The following is a 13,525-nucleotide window of genomic DNA, read 5'->3' on the forward strand; positions in this document are numbered from 1 at the left end:
TATACATACAGCAAATCTGCCATAGCACAATAACATTATAGGATTCCAACAGCAATAACCCTATCTATGAAAAGGCAACATTGCAAATATTACACCAGCCCTAGAACACCAATACACTTCATGTTGGGAAAATATAATGCAAAAGACTGCTGCAGATCCATATACATTAACAAAACAAAGACAGACCTCAACCAAAAACAGAATAGTTAACCACACAAAGCACAGAAAAGCCATTTGGCTTGGTCCAAAGACCTTTGAGCCCAGCAACCTGTCTCCAACAGTGGCCAATAGAAGTCCCAAGTACCTCGAAGTTCTCAAAAGCAGATCCACAAAATACAAATGTACAGAAAAAAATGAAATAGAAACCCCACTAATCCAGCTAAGGCATACAGTGCAAAAATGGAAAACTAGAAAATAGAAAGGACTGGGAGAGTTATCTGGGGACTGCCATGTTCCTGTCATTGCTCTTGTGGAGAATGGAGGGTGCTTTGTTACCAAACACTCACCCACAACTCCCAAAAGAAGAACATGGGGGCTCAATGGCTCAAAAATAACACTTTCCACCCCACCCCTCGCCCAGCAGCAATCCTTTGCCTCCAACTCCTTGGTCTAGAAAGGTCAGCTGTCTTCATTCTAAAGCATATAGGGACAAAGATCCAAACATGGATACTTTTGAGGAAATGTAGAATAGGGGAAATATGATAGACATTTAAATAACTCCAAGGTTTCCCTGTACAGGAGGCGTGCCACTTTCAAAATAAAGAAGGTTCTAGAAAAAGTGGATGAGGGTGTAATGGGACAGAGTCAGATATAATCTAAGGAATTTTTTTTTACAGAAAGAGTAGTTGATGTATGGAACTTCCCAGTGGAAGTGGCGGAGACAAGAACAGTGTCTTGAATGTGTAATGTTTCTTTGTTTCTAGTATCTACCCAATCCCCTTCTCTTAACCCATACCTAGCAGCTAATCTCTTCTCCCTCTCTCTCTCCTACACCTCCCCTGCACTCCAATGGACCAAGGATGGTGATAGAACCCCAGCCACAAACCTTAGTCCCCCCCCCCCAGCCCCCATCCAGTCCCTAGCCGCAGATCTCTACCCCACCCAGATAGGAACCCCAGTCAAAAATCTTAGGGCCCCCGGTCTGAGAGCCTCCAAGCCAGTCTCTTAACCCCTGCGCCTCAGACCTCTTCTGTCAGCCTTTGACATGAGTCCCTAGCATCAATCCCCACCCAGCCAGCCTTGGAACCACAGCTAGCATCAGGAACAAAGCCAGATTTGGATTCATAGCCACCAGCCTCAAACCCCCTCCCCACCCTTCTACCCCCAGCCATCAGTTTCATTCAGCCTTGGACCACAAGTCAACCACAGACTCCCGGCCTTCAACACTCAATCATTTACTCTGTACCCTCAGGCAGGCATCGCATGCTTCTGCGAGTTTGAGCTGTGGAGAAGCCCGTATTCTTTCACTGAGTCTCGCGATATTCAGCACAAGACCACAGGCACCAGTATGGCTCAAATTTGTGCATCTGAGCCAAGTGAATATCTGTAGTCTTACGCTGAATCTTAAGAGACTCAATGTGAGAACAGAGGCATCTACGTGGCTCAAACTTACAGAGCCTTGCTATGCTCGTGCAACTGCTTTGGGGATGTCGTGACAAAAAAGCTGGTGGAGCTAGGGCCCGCATGGCCCATCCCATTCTAGCTCCTTTGCAAAATATACATTTGAAGTTACGCAATGATTTTTCAAATTGAGATCTCCATGTGTACCCTTCCCTTCCCTGATTTAACACTGTCCAATTTTTGTGTGAGGAAAAGTGGACTGATCGACATTAATCCACATAAAAAGCTTAGATTATTATCTCCTTAAATACCTCAAAGTTAAAATTAGACACCAGGAGCAAACCTTTTTCAAAGGAAAGAATGACATACAGCGATGATGACCTGATATGAAATTCTGGGTTGGTAACATCCAACAATATGTCTTAATGGAAAGTGTGATGGGTACATGGAATGAACTCCCAGAGAAAATAATGGAGACAAAATTGGTAACAGAATTCTAAAAAGCATGGCAAAAATCACAGAGAATCCCAAGAGGCAAAATGAATTGTAAAAAAACATTTGAGATAACCTGCACATAGTGGCAGTTAAAGCCTAAAATAGCAATAGCACTGGGGTAATCTACATGGAAAGGTGTTAACAACCCTAAACAGCACAGTATTATTGCTTCTGGTCTCCAGGAAAGTACTGGGACAACCTGTATGGAGAGGTGGTTACAGTACTAAAGCAGTAGTACAACAGATCTGGCTTCCAAGAAGGCTGGGGTGAACACATGGCAGGACAACAGTTAATACCTATAATTAATGGAGCATATGAAAGTCAGCTTTAGAACAACCATAAAAAACATGCTCATTAAACTTGGTGGCTGTGGAGCGTATTACAAAACTTGGTAATAAGACAAAGGGAGGGCAATTATATACCACAAATCTGAATGGAAAACATATCTGAATGGAAAACATATATACCACAAATCTGAATGGAAAACATATCTGAATGGAAAACATATATACCACAAATCTGAATGGAAAACATATATACATAAGACAGTTTGAAAATTCATACACAAGTGTCTGAGTACATGTACAAATCCACCCGCATAAAATTGCACCTGCTCTATCAAGGGCATAAGTTGTTCAAGTATGAGGATAAGTCTAAACCCCATCCCAACTCTGCTCTCCGGAACATCTTCAGCCAGTTCACATAAAATTACCCTTAAGCAAACTGAGCCCTGGGCTATTTTAGTACAGTTATTTATGTGTATAAAACCACGTTTTGTGTTCTTAAAATGAAAATTCAGCACAGAAAGGGGCCTGGGTGTTGTCTTAAGTATGAATTAAAATTAATGATGCAATGGCTGAAACAGTCTACCAGTGGAGAAGGTAGAGGCCATCACTTCAATGAATTGTTAGCATGCTTGGGACAGATACAAAGGACAGGGTTAGGAATAGGGTTGATAGTTCAGGTAAAAACCATGAGGCGGGGGAAAGGTGTTAGATCGTATATTGAAATGTATATGTGCTATCTATCCAAAGTGGACAAATCTCAAGTGGGTAGACTTGATAGGCCATTTTAGTCTTTATCTTCCATCATTTATGATATTACTATGCTAGGACTGGAAGCCTGAAGCTTGCCTCTTGCTCCTGCACTTATTCCTACTTCCTTGTGTACTCTGCACAGGATGTGAAGTTGGACTTACATCCTCCTGACAGGATACACAAATGACTCGCTCTCTGGCTCTGTGACTATAGCTGCCAATATCCTGCTTTACTGCAAGGATGCTTCATAGTTTGTGCTATTATCTGCTTCAAGTGCTATGCCTTACTACGTTGTTCATGACTTACACTGCCAATTGAGAAGGGGAATTTAGTACCTGGTCCCTTGTTGCACTGTGCAATGTGGTCCAGTAAGCATAAAAGTAGGGGAGAGGCACCCCTGAACAGTAATGTACAGAACATCTGATGAGGAAGAAAGGCTTGTCTTATCCATAGGGCTTAATTTGTAGAGAGAAAGGAAGTAGAATTGTTCAGGAGGGTCAGGGGAGGGAGAGAGTGAGGCCAGGGCTGGGTGTGAAAAGTGTAAGGAGTAGAGCCAGGGCTGGATATGAAATCTCTCTCTTCCTGTAACACAGGTTCTCTCTTACACATATAAATGCAAATACATGTGACTTTCACACTATATCTGTGGGGCAGCTACAACCAATCATAGGCTAATGATTGAATGTTTTTGTCTTTCTGTGATACTGTGCGAGTGATCTAATGCTTTAGAAGGGCTAGAGGACAAATCAGTTTGGACTCCAGCCTTTTCCCTATAGAAAAAATCTTTATTAATAGTGCAGCAAACAAAAACAGAAACAGTTTGCTACTTCAGCAGCATAAATCAAGAATGACAACATTCACAGACTCGACAGGATATCTGCCTTCCTCCATCCCAGGTACCTCTGTTCCCTCCTGGGTCTGCTCTCTTAATATCTTGCTCACGGAAACACCCTGGGATTAGGATTGCCTTCTGGGTTGAGTCTGAATGTAAAACAGACTAAGGGCCTAATTTTCTAAAGTATCGCAGGCCTGCGATACTTTAGAAAATCACGCTAATGGGGGGGGGTCGACACGGGGGGGGGGGGGGGCGGTCCTGCGCTAGCCGGCAGCGATCGCACTGCCGCGGTGCGATAGCTGCCGGTTTTGCACCCAATAGCGCCACCGTGAAAGGTGGCGCTATTGGGTGCAAAATAGGATGCGAAAAGGCCATTACCTTTTCGCCGTCCGCGGCGGCATCGCAGAGTCAGTCCCGGTGACGCCCCGACTCCTCCTCTTCCGGGGCCGACTCCGCCCCGCTGTAGGTAGTGCAGGCGTGCGCTAGCTTCGCAAGCCTGCGATAGCCTTGGAAAATAAGGCCCTAAATGTCTGGTCCTGGTCTCTTAAATGGGTCTTGATATACACTCCTTTGCATACCCTTTCCATCAGCTTGACCTTCTCAGGTCTAGCACCTTCCCCTACCAGGTATACCTCCCTGGAACAGGGATCCTCTTTTGGATTTCCTCTATTTCATGCTTTACATATTTCTTTATTGTAAATAAGGGGAAAGTTTAATTATGATCCTTGGATCCATGGGCTGTCTTTCTGTCTACCCTCTGTTCCCAGGCAGATATGACTAGCTCATATACTCATTGGGTACTGCTAAAATTAACTGGGCTACTCTCTCTATCCCCACTGGCAGAGCTAGAGGTTCATGGAATATATGGGAAACCTCTTCTATCCAAGGTGGAACTTTAAAAACTGGAATTGCCTGAACTTTCTACTCTGGCCTTGCTGTCATGGTTTGAAAACTTTAGGTTCCCTGATATATAAGTCTGGCTCTTCTGAAAAGAAGGTCTCCAGGAGAGATGCCTCAATGTAGTCTGGACTAGTCGAGCTACTCATAAGCTGTGTCCAGAGATCCTCAAACTCTAGATAATCACATCCATCGCATATGGGAGCATGTGAAATACTCCCATTTCTATGCTGGCCTGTCCAGTTGAGTTAATCAGTAGGACCTGGCTGGTCAGGTATTGTTAATCACCATGTATACAGGCAAGGGTCACTGTCTTTTCATGGTTGATTTGTACTCTTTTTAGGTCCCTCCAGATGAGCGTCTTTACACTTTCTGAGTCTACCAGGGCTTACATGAGGAATCTAAGCAGGGTCAGTTCATAAAGTTGCAAACATGCGGGGCCCTTCCATGGACATCTATAGTTTCAAAGCTACATCGTTTAACTGGAAGAAAAGGTTTTGTGGACTATTCTCCAAAGCAGAAGTTTCCTCACTGGAACTGTTGTTGGTATATTTCTGTAGAACACCCAGATCTCTAATTTCTGCATGGTTGGCCTCTCTATCAAGGATTGCAGCTTGAAAGACAACCTGGCTGCTGCTGTCAGTAAATTTCCCAGATAGATGGTCCAAGTGGCCAATCTGTTAGGTAGGCAGTTCATTCAAAGTTCACAACAAAACAGTCTAGGTCTTCTCCAGGACCTATCTTAGGTATCAGGAAGTCGGTAGTTTTTATAGTTGCTCCTGCAGGATTTGCTTCTGGGAACCCTGGGTCTGCTGCTGCCTGGCCTCTATAATCTGTACCAAGGAAGTCAGTTTGTTCAAATTCTCCTGCAGGACTTGCTGATGGGCACAACTAGGCCTGCACAGCAGTTTGTAGCTGCTGCTGCCCATCTGAAAAGGCCCACAGTAAATATTACATGTTGGGTTAATATGTGTTCTGCTATAGCCAAGGCATTTCGACCCCCAGAGACCCTTCCCCTTGTTCATGAGAACAAGAAAAAAGTACTCTCTTTTGCCTCGGTCACTGAAGAAAATAATTTTAGCCTGTCACTAAATCGCAACATGATTCTGTCTGTCCAGTCACAGCAAGCCCTCTTAGCCTGCTGTACTTAACTCACAGCTGACACTGCAGTGAGGCCCCCTGCCAAAAAAAAAAAAAAGTCTTTCCTTTTCCTTTGGCATTGCTCTGTTCTTGGCCTGTGCTTAGAACAGATATCCCATTTTCTGAATCATCTGTGATGCCATGCAAGTAGTCAGACTTTAAAAGAGCTGGAGGACAGAAATAATCTGCTTACATCAGCAGCATAAATCAAGACTTCAAACATTCACAGTCCCAGCTGGATATTTGCCTTCCTTTACCTCCAGGACATCTCTGTTCCCTCCTAGACCTGCTCTCTTAATCCCTTGCTCGGGTCCAGGATTCTCTTCTAGGCTGTGGCACAAGGTGGACCAGACTAAATGTCTGGGCCTGGTCTCTTAAGGGGATCTTGATATATATGCATTTACACTCTCACATTCAGTTTTCAAGTTTATTTCTGTGCTTTCTCAGCATTTCAGACAGTCATGAGACAGACAGACCAACTGACACAAGCATTTTATATGTTGTACAGAGAAAGATACACAATGGCCTCATCAGCTATGGATGTTTTAGTTCAATTTTCAAAGGATTTCATACTGGAAGCTCATTGAAATCTGTGAAATAGAAGGTGATAACCGCAACTGGCTGACTACTGGTTCTTTTTGCATAGATCATTGACATCAAAACTGAACTAGAAAATGCTATATCTTAATCCTGAAAATAAGGGGTTAAGCTGTTTCTGCAAAGGATGTTTCTAACAAAATTAAACTAATCATTTCAATTTTAGAAATTGGAGCTATAGGGAAAACATTTACTATAACACTAGCTATCAACTCTGTACAAATAGTTTTAGAAATACTCCCCTACTGGCTACAACCTACAAATGTTTATTTTTTACTGCTAGCATTCTGTGACAAACATAAAATAAAGATGCTATCAATACGGACATTAACAAATTGCTACCATACAGCAGCTGTTTCTAGGCTATGTTAAGTTTCATCACTTGAATGAAGATTTTCATATTTAACAAAAGTAATCCTAAATCCAAAGACCCGTTGTAGGAAATTGTGCAGAATAGATAAAACTCCATACATTCATTTTTATGCAATTACGTCCTTGCACACCTCCTGTAAGTTGAAGCACATGATCCATATTTATAGATGTATTACAGAAAGTAATCTACAAAACATGCAGCAGAGATAATTACTGAAAATATTTATTTTTATGTTAAAACTTGCTATCATGATTGCAGAATGCACAATATCACACTAGCTCAGTAGTCCATCTAGAGGGAGAAAGCCTTTATTTAAAAAGAAGAAAAAAAAAAGTTAAATATTATTGTACAACCATGAGAGACTTCTGTCTCTCATAGTTGTTCTCTGACCTTCCTGCAGGGCAAGTCAATGAGCATCAATCTGGCAGTGGAGGGTCAGAGAGCAGTGAGAATTAGAGGAACACATCTATCCAAGGATTTTTATACCATATTTCTTTTTTGTTAACCCTTTCAACCACTAGCGAGGTTAATATTATTAGTGATCCGGAAGTGGGCAATAACTCAGCACTTATTCTACAAGGTAGTGTCAACTTGTTCTGTCATGTCATTTGAGACTCAAGAAGAAAATCCAATTAAACACAAATTTAATCCACCTATGATAAATTCTGTCCATTTGCATGAAAACCATTTCATGACATCTCAAGTTCTTTCTTTCACATAACACGGGAAAATATGTTCACAGCTAACTGCAGCTTTAAATAACTGTTCTAAAAACATTTTTTTTCCATGAAAAGGGAAAACAAGTATATTATTAAGATTCATTTTTTTTTCTTTTTCATTTTTATTTCATTCCTAAAGAAAAGCAAATAGTCAGCATGTTTCAAACCATCCTGCTTAGCCGTTCCCACTTATGGTAGGTCCAAGTAAATAATAAGCGAGTGCTAGGATAACTGAGATACATCTACAGTGCTAGACCTTGCAATTTATCAGCAATCCACAGCATTGCACAGACCTGCTGGGAGTTACCATGGCAATCCGTATTTAGTTGCCCTGAAGTTAATGGCGCTCCAGTAGAGTGCTGTGACATCTACCACTTTCTGAAAATCTGTGGTACTGCCGTACACTTGAAGTCCATTGAAAAAAAATAATTTTCTTTTTCGTGGTGGCAGGAGGCGGCAGAAATTAGGCAGGAAGCTGAGGTTTCTTTATTTGAAAAGTTGTTAAATTATCACTTTTAATTATTTATTACTTTTCGGCATATTGAAAGGTACATTTTGAAAAGTTGCATGTGCAAATATTCGCATATACATGAGAAAGCAGCCTCTACTGAAGTATTCTTCTAAAATCCTGGATCGGCGCGCACAAGGCTGCCGATTTTGGGCAGTCGGCGCGCGCCGAGCCGCGCAGCCTGTCTCCGTTCCCTCCGAGGCCGCTCCGAAATCGGAGCGGCCTCGGAGGGAACTCTCTTTCGCCCTCCCCTCACCTTCCCCTCCCTTCTTCTACCTAACCCACCCCCCCCGGCCCTATCTAAACCCCCCCTACCTTTATCCATGGATTTACGCCTCCAGGAGGGAGACGTAAATCCACGCGTGCCAGCGGGCTGCTGGCGCGCCGAGACCCGACCCGGGGCGGTTCCGGGCGGCCACGCCCCCGGAACGCCCCGGCCCGCAACCACGCCCCCGGGCCCGCCCCTGAAATGCCGCATCCCGCCCCCAAAACGCTGCGTCGTTCAGCCCCGCCCCCTGACACGCCCCCGTCCAAAAACCCCGGGACCTACGCGCGTCCCGGGGTTCTGTGCGCACCGGCGGCCTATGGAAAATAGGCGCGCCGGCGCGCAAGGCCCTGCTCGCGTAAATCCGGGCAGATTTACGCGAGCAGGGCTTTTAAAATCCGCCTGTAAGTGCGCCGAGCCACGCTGCCTTCTCCCGTTCCCTCCCAGGCCGCACTGAAATCAGAGTGGCCTGGAAGGGAACTTCCCCCTAACCTGACCTTCCCACCCCTACCCCTAACCTTACCCTAACCCCTCCCCCCCAAAAAAAAGTTATTTTACCTTTTGCGCCTGACTTTGGGCAGGCGCAAGTTGCGCGCGCAGGCTGGCTGCCGGCACGCGATCCTTCAACACAGCAGCAATGGCCACTGGTGGGAGGCCTCTGGCCCCGCCCCAACCCTTTCATAAAGCCCTGGGACTTACACGCATCCCGGGGCTTTATGCAAGTTGCTGGGCCTTTTTAAAATAGGCCCGGCGTGCATAACCTTTTTAAAATCCGGCCCTATGTGTGTAAATCAGGGTTTAATGCAAACAAGTCACTTTTTTTCCATGTAAAATATATGTGCATATCTTTATACTATACATAGAAAAAGCGCACATATTCAAGACATTGAAATATGCTATTTCAATGCATTGCAGGTATTCACTCGTAAGCATATATATGTGCGTATGTTGAGGAGTGGATGTATGCATATTTTATAATCTGCGCATACCTGATACGTTCAGTTCATAAAATAGTGTAGAAGTTCACCACATGGCCATTTATGCCTGCATATGGGGCCACCCAGAGCTGTTTGAAAGTTACTCTGATAGACTGGATAGAATTGTAGATACTAGATCTACCTTGTTTAAGGGTAACTCAAAAGTGAAAAAAGTATATTTTACCTGGTAACCAAAATAAAATTAAAATGATAGAAAAATCAAAAAGCATATGAAATTTGCTTGAATCTGAACATTGCTAGAGATGACTGATTTTTACATTTTGGGCCCTAGCCAGTTCTGCATGTATCTGATTAGCACCTGAGGCTGTATAACCCTGCCTGTACATAATTAATCATCCTAACAGTACAGACATCAATCTACAATATCATCATTAATTTTAAAACCACATTCTTAAATTTCTAAAAAATTAAAAACATTAAATCACAAAATATTCCTTCACATCAAAGCAAAATAACTATTTTTTCATATCTTCTCTGGCCAACCAACTTATACAATAAGACAATTTAAAACAGATGCGCGGGCATACTTCAGCGTGCATAAGTCGGCTCGCGCCCATGGACATGGCCATGGCCATTTTATAACAAGCACTTGTATATGCGCACATCTTATAAAATCGACTGTACACGTGTAAATGTGTGAGCTGTTTTATATGGATGCATACATGTGCCGCTAATACCACGTAAGTGGGGGAATTTTAATATTGCCGACACAATTACCAGTTAAACCAGTTCATTCTCACTTTGCTCAGTTACAGGATAGGAATTCCTAACCCCCCCTAGCTAACTAACCACTCTATTACCTTACCTTCCCCTAACCCTTAAAACCCATCCGACTAGCCTAGTTTTTTTTGTTTTCTATCTTACATGTCATCTATAGCAGAAGTAAAAATATGCTGTAGGGAACTCTGGTGCACGCTTGAGCATGTAAATTGTTACGTACTAGTTTCCATTTAAATTCCCAGAAAGCCCACACCCTACCTCTTTTGTTGGACTTTTTCTTGTGTGTGCCTACCGGGAGAAACACGTATCTATGGATACTTCTTAAAATATGTGTGCCGGCCCGAGAGACACACACATAGGACTTTTAAAATCATCTCCATAGAGGGTAACTTTAAAAGAATTCCATGCATCCCCATATACATGTGTGTATCGCTGCATGCATATCAGATATGCATAAGTGTACCCACTCAATATAGGTGCATACATGTTCTTATACACAAATACATGGAATACATTGAAAGTGAGCAGCTCGAGCGGAGGAGTAGCCTAGTGGTTAGAACAGTGGGCTATGAACCAGACCAGGGTTCAAAGTCCCACTGTCACTCCTTATGACCCTGGGCAAGTCACTTTACCCTCCATTGTCTCAGGTACAAACTTAGATTGTAAGCCCTCTGGGGACAGGGATTTACAGTACCTGAATGCTTTGAAATGTTGAAAAAAAAAAGTGTGAAAAGCAGAATATAAATTAAAAAAAAAACCTCGCCTCATTCCTCCAATGCATTTATATAGTTGCATTCCCTCTCCTCAACTAAACCCTGAAACCCCATTATTTTTTAACTGCACCTATGAAAGGAAACTCTGTATCAGACTGCTGTTCAAGAAAGAAGATATTTATGGCCACAGCATAAGTCCATTGCCATACAATAGTCAATTACTGAATATAAATAATCATGCCATCTAACTTCATACAAATACCCATAAGGGTGACCATGCACTCACTTGCTGCATTTCATTTCAGAAGTATTCAATAAGCAATAGGCCATCACAGGGGTGGCCATCAAAGCCTAGCCCTTTTACACATTTTAATGTCTGGGATGCAAGGATGTCAAGCCTCATCCCTCATGTTATCCTTCAATTTGATCACTGAGTTACCAGCTAATTGTTATCTACAGTTTGACGAGTCTCCCCACCCCATATGGGGGATGGGTTGGCTCCTTTGGATTGAACACGCAAATCTTTCCTTCCAATTAAAAAAATATACATATTTTACACATAACAAAAATGTGGGACTTACTTGCATAAAACCTAATTTATGCACAGAAACTGATATACTTTAAAGCATATGAGTAATTGAAATGACCAGTTTTCCAATTTGTCCACAGTGCTTTTTCTAAGCCATTGAGACCCTCCTGGTTCTTCAGCCTGAACTCCCCCCAATTCATCCAGACCTCCCACCCAACCAATAGTACATAATAAACAAGTCTAATATCAATTAAGGAAGATAATATGCAAGTATGAAATTATGCAAGTTGCCAAATGTACCTGCGTTTCTTATAAAATAGCAACTTCTGCATGTAACTGTTGGTCCCACCAAGAACAGCATTAGACACCCCTTTTTCTGCACATATATGTGCCCGGGAAATGTAAAAAAATGTATGTACTTTTGAAGTTTATAAAATAGTGATTACACGAGTATAAGTGACTTATGCACAGATATGCAAACTGTATGCATATATGTGCTTTGAAAATTCATCCCAAAATTTCAACAACAGTCAAGTTATTATGCTTATCCTAAAAAAAAAAAGATAATCATGTTTAAATGCAATTCATCAGGCAAGTTCTTGCACAGCCTTGAGAGACTATAGAAAAGGCACATTCTGCAGTATGATTTAATCGCACATCCTTTCTTCTTGGAACTGATCATAGCTCCCGTTGAGATGACAGAAGCCTACAATTTGGTTTGTACTTATCTGGCTTATCTTGAAGATAAACCAGTCCATGTAGAGCTTTTAAGGTTAGGATAATAATTTTACATAAAATCTTGACTTTAGCTGGAAGCCAGCATAAAATTGGATTCCATATATTCGTTTATGCACACTAAGCCCTAGGCTATTTCATTAAAGACACTTATAGCATAAAACTATTTTATGTACATAAATAGCTTTGAAAATCAGGCCCGCTACATTTAACTGTGTAAAGAGCAGGCACTATGAAAAGTATACATTTTTCTTTCAATTTTATAACATATATTAGCACTTTAAGCTTCCTGTGCAAATTGGGCAATTTTAAGATTGGCTGTATAAGTGCAATGTCTGAGGGTTCTTTTTACTCGCCAACTTTGCACCATTTTTTTTCAAAATATGTACACAATTTCACTTTTAGAATTATCTCAGGAGAACTTCCCACACACATTTACATCAGCTAACATGTGGTTAATATTCTGGAGGAAAAAAATGTGAACATGTAAAAATTCAAAAGTGCACAAAGACACCTCTTGCCCCCATGAGTAAACTTGTGTTCATAGACACCATGCACATGTAATTTTAACTGCAAAAAGCTTATTTCCACATTAAAGGACTATTTTTCTAAAGCATTTGTACACTTAAAATTGGATTTTAAATGAGTAAATGCACTTTGCTCATGTGAGATAGCTTGTGAAAATTATTATAATATATGCCATTGATTATCAGTAGGTTTTACCTGTAATAACTGCACTTTGGGCCTCATTTTCAAAGCAGTTTACCACATGCGATAAATTCGCGTTAACAGGATTTGCTCCAGACAGCCCGTTTTGGGGGGGGGGGGGGAAGAGAGAGAGAGAGAGAGAGAGAGAGAGAGAGAGAGAGAGAGAGAGAGAGAGAGAGAGAGACTTACTATAGTGCCTATGCCCTAGACAGGTATTTTAACCCCTATGGGAGGGCCACCTACTAACTCGGGGTGGGGATTAGGTATGAGCGTCGGGGGTTGGGGGCCACTTTCGCATTCCACATGAGACCTACGGAAAGAACAGTGGTCTCTAGTGAAGATTTGCTGGCCGTCGGAGTGAGGAAACTCACTCCAAGAGGAGATTTGGGCTACGTTCTCTCCACCTAGCTTGATGGACATCAAGCTAGGTGGAGAGAACGTAGCCCAAATCTCCTCTTGGAGTGAGTTTCCTCACTCCGACGGCCAGCAAATCTTCACTAGAGACCACTGTTCTTTCCGTAGGTCTCATGTGGAATGCAAAAGTGGCCCCCAACCCCCGACGCTCATACCTAATCCCCACCCCGAGTTAGTAGGTGGCCCTCCCATAGGGGTTAAAATACCTGTCTAGGGCATAGGCACTATAGTAAGTCTCTCTCTCTCTCTCCCCCTCCCCCTCTCCCCCTCCCCCTCTCTCTC

The 13,525-nt window shown here is 42.5% G+C and overlaps 1 protein-coding gene across 1 annotated transcript in view; it reads right to left on the reverse strand.

The window, feature by feature from the left end:
• DIAPH2 (diaphanous related formin 2) overlaps positions 1-13,525 on the reverse strand; it is a 2,404,298-nt gene that overhangs the window by 1,256,420 nt on the left and 1,134,353 nt on the right. The window lies entirely within an intron of this gene.

Source organism: Rhinatrema bivittatum, chromosome 6, assembly GCF_901001135.1.
Source record: "Rhinatrema bivittatum chromosome 6, aRhiBiv1.1, whole genome shotgun sequence".
In the NCBI taxonomy this organism is placed as follows: domain Eukaryota; kingdom Metazoa; phylum Chordata; class Amphibia; order Gymnophiona; family Rhinatrematidae; genus Rhinatrema; species Rhinatrema bivittatum.